Source organism: Episyrphus balteatus, chromosome 2 (assembly GCF_945859705.1).
Source record: "Episyrphus balteatus chromosome 2, idEpiBalt1.1, whole genome shotgun sequence".
NCBI classification, from domain to species: Eukaryota; Metazoa; Arthropoda; class Insecta; order Diptera; family Syrphidae; genus Episyrphus; species Episyrphus balteatus.
Window position 1 is genome coordinate 23515428 of NC_079135.1, and position 14700 is coordinate 23530127.

The window sequence follows — 14700 nt, forward strand, 5'->3', positions numbered from 1 at the left end:
TAGCTCTTTTTGGAGCGTTCAAAAAATCTCAAACTTATAGGTTTTGGCCTTATACATACATGTGCAAAAACTTGGAATCGTTTAGTGAGTTTTGACTGAATAATAGAAGAAACAAGTTTTTAAAAACCACGTTTTTTGACCGTTTTTAAGCGATTTTCATGGTTTTTTATTTTTATCTTTTTTTCTTTAATAGATATAGGAATAAAGTATATGGAGTAATGATAGACCATGACTACGACTAAATGTGTGCGAAGATTCATTCGTAAACACAATTTTGAGATAATGGTAAAATAAAATTTTAGAATTCAACAGGTTATAATTTTTGACCAAGAGCAGATAGAAATTTGATTAAACATTTATGAGCATTCTGATACAATTACCTTTCATTTGGTATATCACACATAACGATAGACTAACTACAAGCAACACAATGTTAAATCAAGAAACTTGCGAAAAACCTCAAAACACCAGTATAAATCTGTTGCCTCCCGAACAGCCACCAGTGTGGGAAGTACCGTAATCTCGGTCTGCAAATTCGACATGGTTGACTTTAAAAAATTCTTACTTCTGTTGTAGGCATCTTTGAAATGAGATTGATACGTCATATGAAAGGTGAAATAATAAGCTTTCACATCTTATAAATTTTTTTTTTAGGTTGTCAAACAAAAAAATTGATTTCAAAGCGTGAGAACATAAAAATAAATGTTTTTTTTTTGCTTTTTTAATGAAATTTGATCGAGTTCAAAAAATTCTAGCTCTTTTTGTAGATGTCTCATAGACCTGATCGATATATATATTTTGAGACAATAAGCTTTCAGATAAAATTTTTTGTTGGTTGTTAGGGAAAAAAATGGAATTAATGACGTGAGAAGATAAAAATTCATGTTTTTTTTTTGATGAAAATGATTGTTTTCAATAAATTATTTTTATACTTTTTGCGCATTGTAAAAATTTAAAAATGGTTTTATTCTTAAGAAGAAATACTTGGCTTTTAAATTGCATAATTTTTTTTAAATTGCATAAGCTTTTTAAATAAAAAAATTAATATAATGAGAAAATAAAAAAAGTATTTTTTTTTTTTAGCTTTTTCTTGTAAATTATGATTGTTTGAAAAAAGTAAACGCTTCAATTGACTCATTTTAAGGGGTTATATCTAGTTGTAAGTGCAAAAAAAACCTTCATTTTTGTGGATTTTTTGTGAAGAGGCATTTAATTATATAAACCTAAAGAATACATATCCATATAGCAAATTTAATGTATTAAAAGAATTCGCTGAGTATTTAAAAAAATATTGGGTTCCGTTATTTTTGTAGTAGATCTCCTAGACGACCTCCAAAAAAAAGGTGTCTGGCGGTGAGCAAGATATCTCCGAAACGGCTGGAGTAGTCGGCTTGAAATTTTTAGACAATTTTCTTAGATACTTTTTTTCAGGTAATGAACGAAGGAATAGTCAAAATTTTGATTTTTGACAAAATGGCGGCTTCCCAAAGAATAAAATCGTTTTTTTTCACGAAAATTTACACTTTTAAGTGGCTTAAAAAATCAAAATATTGTCAAAAACCTTTTTCCTTCGTTCATTACCTGACAAAAGTATCTAAAGAAATTGTGTACAAATTTCAAGCCGATTACTCCAGCCGTTTCGGAGATATCTTGCTCAACGCCAGACACCTTTTTTTTGGAGGTCGTCTAGGAGATCTACTACAAAAATAACGGAACCCAATATTTTTTTAAATACTCAGCGAATTCTTTTAATACATTAAATTTGCTATATGGATATGTATTCTTGAGGTTTATATAATTAAATGCCTCTTCACAAAAAATCCACAAAAAAGAAGGTTTTTTTTTGCACTTACAACTAGATATAACCCCTTAAACAAAAGCACACAACCTGTTTTCTGACGACGTTATCACGTAAAATCATCGTCCGTAAACCGGCTTTACAGACAACCTCTTTTTTTTCAATTTAAAGGGGATGTTAATTTTAGATTGAAACTGCGGTTTATATAAAACTGGATTAGTCATTTTCAAGACGGTTAAACAAATTTTTTCATAATTTTTATGATCGGTATGGACGCGAAATTTTAATTCAATCTAGCAAAAAACCATATAGTCTAAGGGTATTTTAGATACTGGATCAAATGCGACCAAAGATAACTTGATGTGAAAAGCCTAAACAAAGTTATAACCCTTCTTATGTTTTTATTTTTAAGTACTTCAATAAATAAAAATGTAACTTTATAAGTGCACTTCGCAAATACTAGTTTTCTAAGTTTTCTCGACAATTGGCGGAAGAATTTGAACATCAAAAAACTTGCTTTTAATAACATTTATTTGTCAAACACTCATTCATTTATTTCTAAAATATTGTATTCTATTTTGCTTTGAGAGAAGAATTGGAAAGATCTTAATCTTTTAAGAAAGACCTAAATTTTTTAAGAACCTTCAATTCAAAATATTATTCCAAGACCAGAATTGCAAAAGTATCAATTTAATAAAAAAAAAGCATTTGAAATTTAAAAAAAAGTACCTATTTAATGCACGTAAAAGAATTTGCAATAAATGAAAAATGTTTGTTGTAACTGAAAAATATTTGCATTGAAAAAAAAATTTATTCCAACTGAAAAATATTTGCATTGAAAAAAAATATATTATTGCAAATTAAAATATGTACATATTTTATTTCTGCATTAAAAAAAAATATTCAATGCAAAATGTGTGCATTAAATATTTTTTTTTTCTTTAATTTCTTACAATTTTGGCTATTTGACCAGACATTAACTTTTTTACCTATAATATTAAGGATAATATCAAAAAGTTAAAATTATAGATAATAAATTCGATGAGTAAGTACCTACTTATTAAAAAAAATATTTAATGCACACATTCTGCATTGTTTTTTTTTTTTTTTTCAATGCAGAAAATTTTTTATTTGCAATACATTCTTTTTAATGCAAAATATTTTAAGTTGCAATAAATGTTTTTTTTTTAATGCAAATTTTTTAGTTGCCTCTGTGAATAATTATATTTACTCATGTTTGGTCATTCAAATTCATGAGAATCAACAAGAACGAACATTTGTTTGAAAATTAAATACATTTGCTTCATTGAATGACGAATTCCTGTTGTTTCCTAAGGAAATTGGTTGTCGAAAAAGTGGAAAAAATTTTATTTGCAATACATTCTTTTTTCATACAAAATATTTTTATTTAGGTAGAATAAAAAAATTTTTTTCTATGCAATTATTTTTATTTGAAATAAATTTTTGTTTTAATGCAAAATATTTTTAGTTACAATAAATGCTTTTTTAAATGCAAACTTTTTATTTGCCTCTGTGAATAATTATAATTACTCATGTTTGGTCATTCAAATTCATGAGAATCAACAAAAACGAACATTTGTTTGAAAATTAAATACATTTGCTTCATTGAATGACGAATTCCTGTTGTTTCCTAAGGAAATTGGTTGTAGAAAAAGTGGAAAAAAATTTTTATTTGCAATACATTCTTTTTCAATACAAAATATTTTTATTTAGGTAGAATAAAAAAATTTTTTTCTATGCAATTATTTTTTATTTGCAATAAATTTTTGTTTTAATGCAAAATATTTTTAGTTACAATAAATGTTTTTTTTTTAAATGCAAACTTTTTATTTGCCTCTGTGAATAATTATATTTACTCAAGTTTGGTCATTCAAATTCATGAGAATCAACAAGAACAAACAATTCTAAATCCAAACAATCTTAAAATCTTACAATGACTATTTGGGAAAAATATAAAAACTCAATGTTTTTTATTTCTTGGGTGCCATTTAGATATTATTTTTTTTTTTTTAATTTTTACGGAATTTTTTAAAGATTCTTCTACATGTTTGTTTGAGGGAAAAGGTCACAATGACATTTAAACTTAATTCCAAAAAAAAGTAAAAATCCGTTTTTTGGGCACCATTTAAAAATGTTATATATTTTTAATTTTTTTGCAAAATCATGATGTACTCAAGTTCAATTAGACTCTATGTGTACAAGAATAAATTTCAAATCATTAGATCTTACAATAAAATCTAAAAAAAGATTACAAATGCATAAAATCAGTTTGTTGGGCGCCATTTTTATTGTACATAGGTAATTGAATTTTTTTTTTAATTTTTTCATCAATTATTTGAAAATTGAAAACTTTTGCTTCATTGAATGACGAATTTCTGTTGTTTCTATGGAAATTGGTTGTGGAATTCATGAAGAAGTGAAAATTACAGCAACCAAAATCTATAACGCTCCACTTTTTTCAGTGCTTTTTCTATTTCTTCCTTAATTCATAAATATATCACATTTATACCTACAGAGATTTATATATCTGAAACTTAACACAATTTTTCATTTTTTCCACATTTTTAATCTATAAACAATATCTTCCATCAGTTTAAACGTGTTTTAACCCCACTTAAGTCCTAACTGACCTGTTTCCTAGCAATATTTTCTTAAAGAAAACACCTAAAGCAGAAGTAGTTCAGGTGAACAAAACATACACAAACAATTTAAAACGATATTCACAACTGAAATTATAATTCACACATTCATGGTCCAGAAGTGCTACTTCTTCTGTCCCTTGGTATAGAATTTTCCTTCATATAAACCATTATAAGCCAACATAATCTTCAATAACCAAGTTCACATGACCGGCATAGTGGACTGTGGACTTTCTCGTCAGTAGGTATCGCTTATAAGAAAAAGAGTGTTGCACACAAACCGTTTACCAAGAAATAAAATCAACAAAATGCAATACCATTTTAATCTTCAAGGTTAGAAAGAGAGAAAAGTATTAAAGAAGAACAAGAACACTTATTTCTTCCAGGTTTAAAAAAAAAATAAAATAAAAAAAAATCCTCACCTCAAGTCGTGAATTCCACCTGGGCGACGCGACGCGATGCGACACACAGAGAAAATCCACATACCATCACCTGGGTTAACATGACTAAAGGTGAGCTCTGTTGCACCATCGTGCATGCATGTGCATCAGTTGGAGAGTGCAGCAGGGCCATGGCCAACTACCACCAGACCAGTCAGTGTGACAATGCTTTTGGATTTAGAATTGGATTTGCAATCAAACAGGTTTTTAATTTTTTCCATGGATTTCAGATTTAATATTTGTTTTTTTTTCGGATTCTTTCTTTTTATTATTCTGGAAGCAAAGACTAAATCGATGGCGACTGGGAACGATAGACGGCTAAAGGTGTGATGGCGAGACGCCAGCCGGAATGGAGTGTGATTCTCCAAATAGAAAATACTTGTCCATCTTTCATAGAAAAGTCGTAGCTAAAAAAAAGGTTTTTTTTTAATTAATGCTAAATGGCTGAAACAAAGAAGTCTTTGATTGTGTTATGATGGATTATGAAGAAAGTAAATAATATAACTGACCTAGGTGAGAGGCATTTAATATTTCTATGGAAATTTTTAAAATACATTGCCCCTTAGGCAATAAAGGAGCTAGGTGAAGTGGATAATGTAATTTTGTCTTCGAACTTCGGGACCTCAAGCTACATCATAAAACAATATTATTTCAACTTGATATTACAGACTCGTTGATAATAAGAGTGGAAATGGCAGACTTGTTGTTCGAATTCATCGTTCAATTAAGCAGAAATTTTAAACAAAATGTTCGTTCTTGTTGATTCTCATGAATTCGAATGACCTATATTATTTTTCAAACCATATATGATTATGATTCACAACCTCAAGAGAAAAATATTTAAATGTCATTGACTCTCAATTGCCAAACATTAGAATCGCTGTTGGGCGCCATTTAGGAAGAATTTTTTTGTACCGCCAAACACTTTTCTGGTTGAAAATTCGCATCGCAAAAATGATATCAGAGTCTTAAAATCTTAGAATTAAAAATCTTAAATTAAAAAATAATATTTTTGATTTGTTGGGCGCCATTTAAGAAGTATTTTTTATTTTTTTACTGAAACTTCATTGATTTTCAAAGATTCTTCTAACATGTATGTTTGAATACATATTTAAAAAAAAAATTGAAAAATGGCACAATGACATACAAAATTTCAAAAATACAAAAATCACTTTATTGGGCGCCATTTAGAAATATAGTTTATTTATTTCCGAAAATTATTGATGAACTTAAATTCATTTCGGTTGTACCTATGTTTAACAGAATAAAATCCAAATCATATGATCTTACAATAACATCCAAAAGAGAATAAAATAAAATGCACGACTGGGTCGCACGAACTTGCTCTTAGAGTTAAAGTTGCTTAAATTTTTAAGACTTTTTATATAGAAATTTGGAAAAAAAATAAAATTCGTTTTAAAAAAAAAAATAAAATAAAATAAAATTAAATTGCCCTCCAAAACAAGTATGCAGTTTTGATTGATATATTAACATGCATTTTTAGAAAAAAAATTTTCAAAATCGTTAGAGCCGTTTTTAAAAAAAACTAATTTTTTGGAAAAAAGTTTTAAAATAAAATTGGTATGCCATTTTGTAGAAATCACTAATCAACATCTAAAAACAAAATTTCAAAAAAATTCAATGTCCCGTTTTCGAAAATTGGATTTTTCAAAAAAAAATTTTCAAATTTTTTTAAAAAATCCAAAAATTATTTTTTTGGTTTATATTTATATTATAAAAATGCTTCTTCACAAAAAGTTTCGTTGAAATCGAATAAGCAATTTCGGAGATAATCGGATTTGAAAAAAAAAACGTTTCTATGGCAGGTACCGTTAATAATGATTTTCAAAAAAAAATTTTTTTTCATTGAAAGATAGACCTTAGCTTAAAACTTACATTTGAATTTTTTGAACAAAATCGTTGGAGCCGTTTTCGAGATATTTCACTTTTACTAAAATCGGTATATGACAAGTACCGTTATTTTTGGTCCAAAAAAATTATTTCCAAAAACCCCTCTGGAGAGTCGCCAAATAACGCTACATACCAAGTTTGAAATTAATCGGTAAATGCGTTTAGGCTGTAGCTCCTTATACAGACAGACAGACAGACAGACAGACAGACAGACAGACGGACTTCCGGGACCCACTTTTTTGGCATTGTCTACCATCGTAATGTCATGGAAAAATGTTATCTCAACTTTTTTTTTTGTACGAATGCATAACTTGATATACATATAGTACCTATATCGCAAGTAAAAAGAGTATAAAATCAGTTTGTTGGGCGCCATTTTTCAATTTTTTTTTTTTTTGTATTTTTATCAAAGATTCATTGTTTTTTTAGAAATATATTTATGTTGCGTATAAGACAAAATCTTAACTCAAAATTTTCCATGATATATGCACAAAAATTTGAGAAAATATAAAATCACTGCGTTGGGTGCCATTTAAGGATTATTTTATCAAATTAGCCTTCATTTCTCAGAAATTTTAATCCTTTGTGTTGTATTCAAAGCAAAACCGAATCTTTTATCTTGAAGTCTAATCACGACTTTAAACAAAATTTGCAAAAATTTAAACTCCCTGTTGGACACCAATTAAGATGATTTTTGATTTCTTAAATCGAACATTCTGTTTTTGCTAAAAACTCTCTCAGGATTTCAATAAAAACCATTTAGAAAAATCTCACATTAATACTCGAACTTAAAAAGTATTTTCTTAATTTTCTACTTAAACTTCTCTGATTTTGAAAGATTCTTCTTACTTATTTTATATGTAGGTATATTTGAATATTTCAAATAAAAATGTTAAAATGTCAAATTGTCAACTTAATTCCAAAAATGTTAAATACGTTTGTTGGGCGCCATTTAGAAAGTTATAGTATTTAACTATTTCTGAAAATTCATGATGAACTCAAATTCAATTGGGTTGTATGTTGAGAAGAATAAAATCCAAATCATTTCAATTATTATTTTGTATTATTTCTATCGAAGATTTCTCATTTATAAAGTTTTGATTTAATGTTGCGTGTGAGACAAAATCTTAAACTTAAAATTTTCTATGACTTTTTCAATAAAAATATAAAAAGCCTTCGTTGGGAGCCAATTGAAAACTATTTTTTCTTAGTACCGAAAATTCTTCTCTAGGTAGTATAGTAAAATTAAAATCTAGTTTTTTTAGTCTAAAAATGACTTTAAATGAAAATACCAAAATTATGAACCTTTCAATTGGGCGCCATTTCAAAACATTGTGATTTTGATAAATCTTTAACTCTTTTATTATTAAAAACCTTTCTAGTTTGTGTGTATATTCAATGAAAATCAAGTCTAAAATTTCCACAACAATACTGTAACAAAACATCAAACACATAAAATCCGTCTGTTGGGCGCCATTTAAGATAAAACAAATGATGTTTCGGAAGAAAAGAAAAAGTACCAAAATTAAAAAGCCAAAGCATCCATAAAATCTAATTACTTTTCTCACCACACAACAACACTGGCACAGACAAACATAATAAAAATATTTTTGGGGAATAAAATGCCATGAAATGAAACGAACCACCAGTTGATACTAAAAAAACGAGTACTCTCTCTCTCTCTCTTTGTGTTCCATAAAACTTTTATGAGTGTGTGTTTAATTCTCTGAGAAATCCCCCACAATTAAAAATTTAAGGGGAAAATGTCCGGTTTTACTACTTCCCTTGTGCACTCTCAACAACATTTTGTATAGCTTATACTCTCTGAGCTCTGCTCCACTCTGACCAGAAAAAGAATGCAACAGATTCAAGTGCTTCCAATCCAAGAGTAATGCATTGCACAATATTACATATGGAAAGCGGATTGGAACATGCGGACATATCTACGCGCTCTACAAGTATCTTTTGGGAAACTTTCAATGATACTTTGGTTCGGTCGTATATGGGGAAATCGCTTCTCGATTCTGAAATTGAAACCAACAAAAGACTACACTAAGCTGTATAGAGTGTGTACATTTGAAGTTTTGGACTTGACTGGTTTTTGAATCTTTCTATCTCTATGCTCCACCACCGTGTTCCATTGAACCGACCGTTCCCCATTTTATTGTCTAATATTATGTTGTGTTTGGTACTTTTTTTTTATGGGAGCCGTTCCGTTTTATGCTCATATAAAATGTCCATGGGTATATTGGTAGATATGGTATAGAGTGGATGAGGTGGTGGTGGATTTGTTGTATCTATGATATTGCTTGGTGATGGTTCTGTTGGATGCATTCCATCGATGAACCAAGTAAAGACGATGGAATGGAGTCGCTCTCGCTGAGATTTTATTTCCAATTTTTTTCGTTCGAGAGTTGGTTTTTTTTTTTTTGTTTTTTCCGTTTTTTTTCCTGCTGTTCGTGTCGTTGGAGTCGTTGTGCATTAGATTTATGTTCGTTCTTTAACTGCGAGGCCAGTTTATAACGACGAGCGGTTGGAATTGAACGCGTACGTGTACGTGATGGTGGATGAAGTAGTTTCGTTGGTTTTTTCATTATTTCAATATTTTTGAAAAAATATCTTTGTCGGTTTTTTGAAGACAAAAACAGCTTTTCGAGTGGAGTTTGTTAATTTAATTTGTTAACAATAAATTTTAATTAAGATCCATTTATTTTCAATTAAAAAAAGAAAAAAATTGTGTGGTGGCATATTTGCAGATTTTTTTTTTATGTTTGTTGGCATAAAACCAGTCTCTTCCTGGTTTTTGGGGTCGAATGGGGATATACACATCACTCATACCATAATGAAATGGGATTTTATTCCGGTGAAAGTGGAATAATTTATATAAAAAAAAATATGTGAATTGCAAATGCAGTTAAAATGTGGAATGAAAAATAAGCAAGATACCTACATTCTACTCTCTAATGTAAATGAAACACTGTTTTTTTTGTGTCAAAAAGAATGAATACAAAAATGAATATATAAATGCAACTCCTTCTCTTTTGCATTTTATGAATAAGAAACGCAGAGTGCATTTATTTTTTGTGTATGCATAGGTAATTTGGTATTCTAAAATTAGGATTAGTGTCATAGCAGAGTTTTATGTTTTAGACATGAGTGTAAAGTCTCTCCCGCACATTGGTATGAGAGAGTGTGGCACTAGGTTTATGTTTGTGAGGATTTAAAAATAGAATTTACGGGTCATAGCTTCATAACTCACCATAAAAATGTTCGGTTCTTAGATTTTGTAGAGGTGTAAAATAGGGATATATTAAAGCTTTGTTTGTTTTTTTTTTTAACTTTTCCATTACAGATAGATAGATATTCTGTATCAACACTTGTTGCAGAACCGGTAAAATGTTTTTTTATTTGTGAAAGCATTTTAATGCTTAACTTTAATGTGTGTATTCTTCAGGTTGAATATTTTTTAGTTCAATAGTTCTTTAAACAAATGTTTTGGGTTCACGTTGGGCGCCAGTTAATTACTATTTAAAGCAATTTCTTTTTTCTAATTTGATGATTTCATTTCATTTATATTTGAAACCTTTTAATTAAAAAAAATTTAAGATTTAAGATTTTTTTCTGTTGTTATACTTCATTCAATAATTTTGTAAGCAAATCAATCAGAAAACTTAAACCAAACGAAGTTTCTGTAAAAGTTTTTCTCACTAAATTCGTAACAAAAAGGCTCATGGTGTAATTTTTGTATAACATAGCTAATGAGTCTAAAAAAATACGCTACACTCCATTTTTTTACTGTGCCTGAAAAAAAAAAAAAATAAACAAAATAAAAACTTTATTCCAGCAGAATTTTTTGTTCAGAAAATAGGTACAAATTTTCTTTCTAATTTCGATGAAATAGTCATCCTATAAAATTCTTTTTACCGACTTCCAAAAAGGAGGAGGTATTCAATTCGCCTGTATTTATTTTTATGTTTGTTACCTCATAACTTTGGACTGAGTGAACCAATTTTAATAATTCTTTTTGTATTGGAAAGCTGGTGGCTGCAATGTGGTCTCATTTCAATTTCGTTCAGTTATAGCAGGAACTATTAGAAAAACTATAAAACCCAGTTTTGATCAATGGAAGTCGGTTTTGTTTTTTGATAAAAAAAAAATTATTATTTTTTTATTCATTTAAAGCTTTAGGAGTAACATTTCAAGATCTAAATCTTTCTTAAAATCGTACTGCTAATACTCGATAGGTCTAATGCTTGATATTTGTTTCGATAAATTTTGGTAATATCTCTACCGACTTTCTTGAGAAGTTTGAGAGTGCTGCATTGAAAGTTATCATTTATCTGTATGGAATTTTCATCAATTAATGCAGCTTAAAAAACTGCAGTTGCAGTAGAATATCGTAGGTATATTAATTTACAGTTTTACTGCTTTGGCGATTGGACCATTCACAAGAAACGGTTCACTTTTCACCTAAACCGAAAGTTTGCTCGCATCCATCTTTCAACTTACAAAAACGACCATTTTTCTTACTTATGGCACTTGCTTTTGGGCATCAATATCAGCCAAAAGACTCAGAGGAAAACTATTAGAAAAAAATATGTCATACCTTTCATTAGAGCACCCATGAACTTTATAATTAGCTCCTCACACAAAGGCTCCAGTTCCCTTGAATGTTTCTGCATAATCTTTCATAAGGAATGTTATAAGATGGAGATGGCGACGTATCCGTTGTCAGGTCACACGTCACAGCTTCATTACTTAACAAATCTTAAAGTTGTGGTATTCGTTATATATGTTACCATTAATAATAATAATTTTAACTATATGCCTGTAAGACCTAAGGTCTTTTAAATGCATTCTGCACTGCACTAGTTAAAAGGAACAGAAATAGAAAAAAAGTCTTAATATATATCAAGATATTCAAAATGCAACAATTCTTCTTAAAGCATTACAAAAAGCGGGTTTGATTATGACTAACAGCTTTTTAACAATGCAATCAATTTTCGTATTTCACTTTAAAATTTATTTTGTTTTATTATTTTAACCCTTTAACTTTTAAGAATTTACTGTACAATTTTTTTTCTTATTTGATACTTGAAAATCAAAAAAACTATACCAAATAACATGGAAAGCGAGCAATTTTTTAAATGAAAGTTCTAGGTATAAAATCTTTTGTTTTTCAATAACCACAATTTTAAAATGATTTTGAGCTCTTAAAGTTCAAAGACAATAAAAATATTAGGTAACCGTTTTAAATACATTAAATTGGTTAGATATCAGAAAAAAATAAAAAGAAATGTATATGTATGTATTCAAAAAAATATTTGTTTTTATCTTATTCATTTTTTTTATGTTATTTTACAAAATCATGGAGAATGACAAAAAATATCTATATTTTTTGAGAAAAACTAAAAATGCAGTTTTGTTTCCGAATTTCCAAATTATCTTGTAATTTACTATATTTTGTATAAACTTTAAGTTATAGAAATGTTGAAATATTTTATTGGTTCTTATTAACCCTTGAATCTTGAATTTATTCCAAAGCGTTTAAAAATTATAATATTCGTGCTTCTATTTCCATAGATAAGTTAAGCTTGACTCATAAATGAGTATTTTTTTTTTTTAATAAGTATATACTAGTGAAGTTATACCGCACCTTCTATTCTCAAATTTCATTCTCATAGCAAATAAATAAATTCCATTCGATTTGGATATAAATATCTAAATTTATTTCTATTTCACATTAAAAATTATTATCTGAGTATGTTTTTTCATGTTTTTTTTTTTTAACTAAGTAAAAAAAAAAAAATTCATTAATTTAAAAATACAATGTTAAGTCATTAATTTAATACCATTAAGGTATTTTAAATGGGTGTGAATAACCTACATTTTAAGATTGAACCTTGAACTATGTTCCTAGATTTCAGTTACATTTTGAAGAAAGTTAGCAAAGTTAAACAACAAAAAAAAAAATACTAAATGTTCATCGTCATTGAATGACATCAACTAAAACAATTAGGTATTCTTGTTTTATAGAAAAAAAAAATATGTAGCTAATTACGAGTCATTTTAACAAAGAAAAAAGTTGATTGAATTCAAAACAATGTTAAACGTTGATCTTCACAGGTCAACTAATAAATCGATAAAAGAAAAAATTACTGACACGAAGAAGCTATTAAACATCTTTAATGAACTTATAAAAAATTTGAATTAAAAAAATTTGGACAATCAATAATACGTTTAAACGTTCTAAAATATACCTACACCTAGTCGGCAGAAAGCAAAATTTTTGCTAATTTTACAGGAACAGGAGGCGATTTTTATGTTTCGAAATGAATTATGGCCACATTATTTTGCTTATCAATAATCTTTTATCTTTATCGTACAAAAAAGAACATTGTTTTTATTTTTTTTTTTTTTAATTTTTACATCTTCATTTTTAGAGCTACCATCTTTACGAAATTTTTTGTGTTTAAAATAAATTAAAATCGAACTGATTCGTTATACTTAAAAAAAAATCTAATTTTTTTCTTTAACTTTTTTTATTTAAGCTTATTACCTACTTAAAACTAAAATAATGTTCCTAATCTACTATCAACTTTCAATTTATAATTTTATTTTAAAGGTAAAATTTTCAAATTCGGCTTTCTTTTCAAGTTGTAGACAATAAAGAAAGTACAAAAACCGTCGAAATCATTTATCTTTTCAAAAAACGCAATTATCCTTATCCTTTTAACTTATCCATACCGTATGTTTACCAAATGTAGTTTTCTTTGTTAGTGAAAAAACTATTAACCCTCTGTCGGCACACGAGTGCGAATTTGGCAGGACAAAAATAAAAAAATTACGATTTCACAAAAAAGTCTCTTTATAAGAGTGAAAATATTTTTTTTCGGAATTGTGAATACAATATTCGAATTCCTGGGAATATTCTACATCAATTTCATACTTGGTTCACGGGTCGTTTGAACGCGACACTACTCGAAGTGTCTTACACTCCAGATTTTTTGATGCAGAAATGTTCCTTGGGGTCTAAATAGTAAGAAAAAAGCTTTTTTAAAATTTTCTATCGAGCTATTCGTTTTTTACGAGCTTAATTAGTTATGAAAAAACGTACTTTAACGTACTTTCACTCACGTTTTTGTTAATAACTCTGTTAATAATAATGGTAGAAACTCAAATAATGGCTCTATTTTTAGAAAAAATATGCCTCTTTTTAACGGCGTTTTAATCAAATTGCCATCATTTTTATATCTTCAGATATTCAAATCTAAATCCATTAATTTTTTCTGCCTAATTCGATTTCACTAATCGAAAAGTTTTTTTTTTATAGAAGTCAGAGTATACTTTTCTAATGGTTTTTCGTATGCTGAACACGAATCCGAAGTCAGAAAAATTCTATCACATCACGTTTTTGAGATTTTACCGTTAGAAAATCAAAAATACACTTTTTTAACAGTTTTTGAGGTTATGTCCTTTTGCGTAATAATATGTTATAGTTAAATTCGGTTTCTCAAAGAACTAAACTTGTTCTTTCAAAATCTGTTTAAATCTTTTTGATATCGCTTTTCTTCTCCGAGAAATCCTAAAATGAATTTAACATGTTTGGTGAATATTCTCTATGCAAAAAAAATCTAATGTTCGTTTGGGTTTCATGGAAAATCGCAAAAAATATTTGCATTCCTTTAAGTTTTTTGGAAAGTCAAAAATTTCCTTACCAATAAACTTACTTACCTATAAAATATTGTGACCGAAAAAAGTTCTAGCGACATGAAAAAGTATAAACCAAATTCGCACCCGTGTGCCTATCACGTCACAAAAAAGAGGTGTGTCTACAGAGGGTTAATACAAAATTTAAAACTTTGTTGATTCAAAAGATTTCGATTTCGTT

General features: G+C 28.1%; 2 protein-coding genes across 2 annotated transcripts in view; both read left to right on the forward strand.

Moving 5' to 3' along the window:
- Positions 1 to 14700, forward strand: part of LOC129908431 (uncharacterized) — a 45330-nt gene that overhangs the window by 11848 nt on the left and 18782 nt on the right. The window lies entirely within an intron of this gene.
- Positions 9257 to 14700, forward strand: part of LOC129908354 (EGFR adapter protein) — an 87040-nt gene continuing 81596 nt past the window's right edge. The window contains exon 1 of the mRNA XM_055984788.1: positions 9257 to 9904. The gene's annotated coding sequence lies outside the window, so the exon portion shown is untranslated. The remainder of the gene's footprint in view (positions 9905 to 14700) is intronic.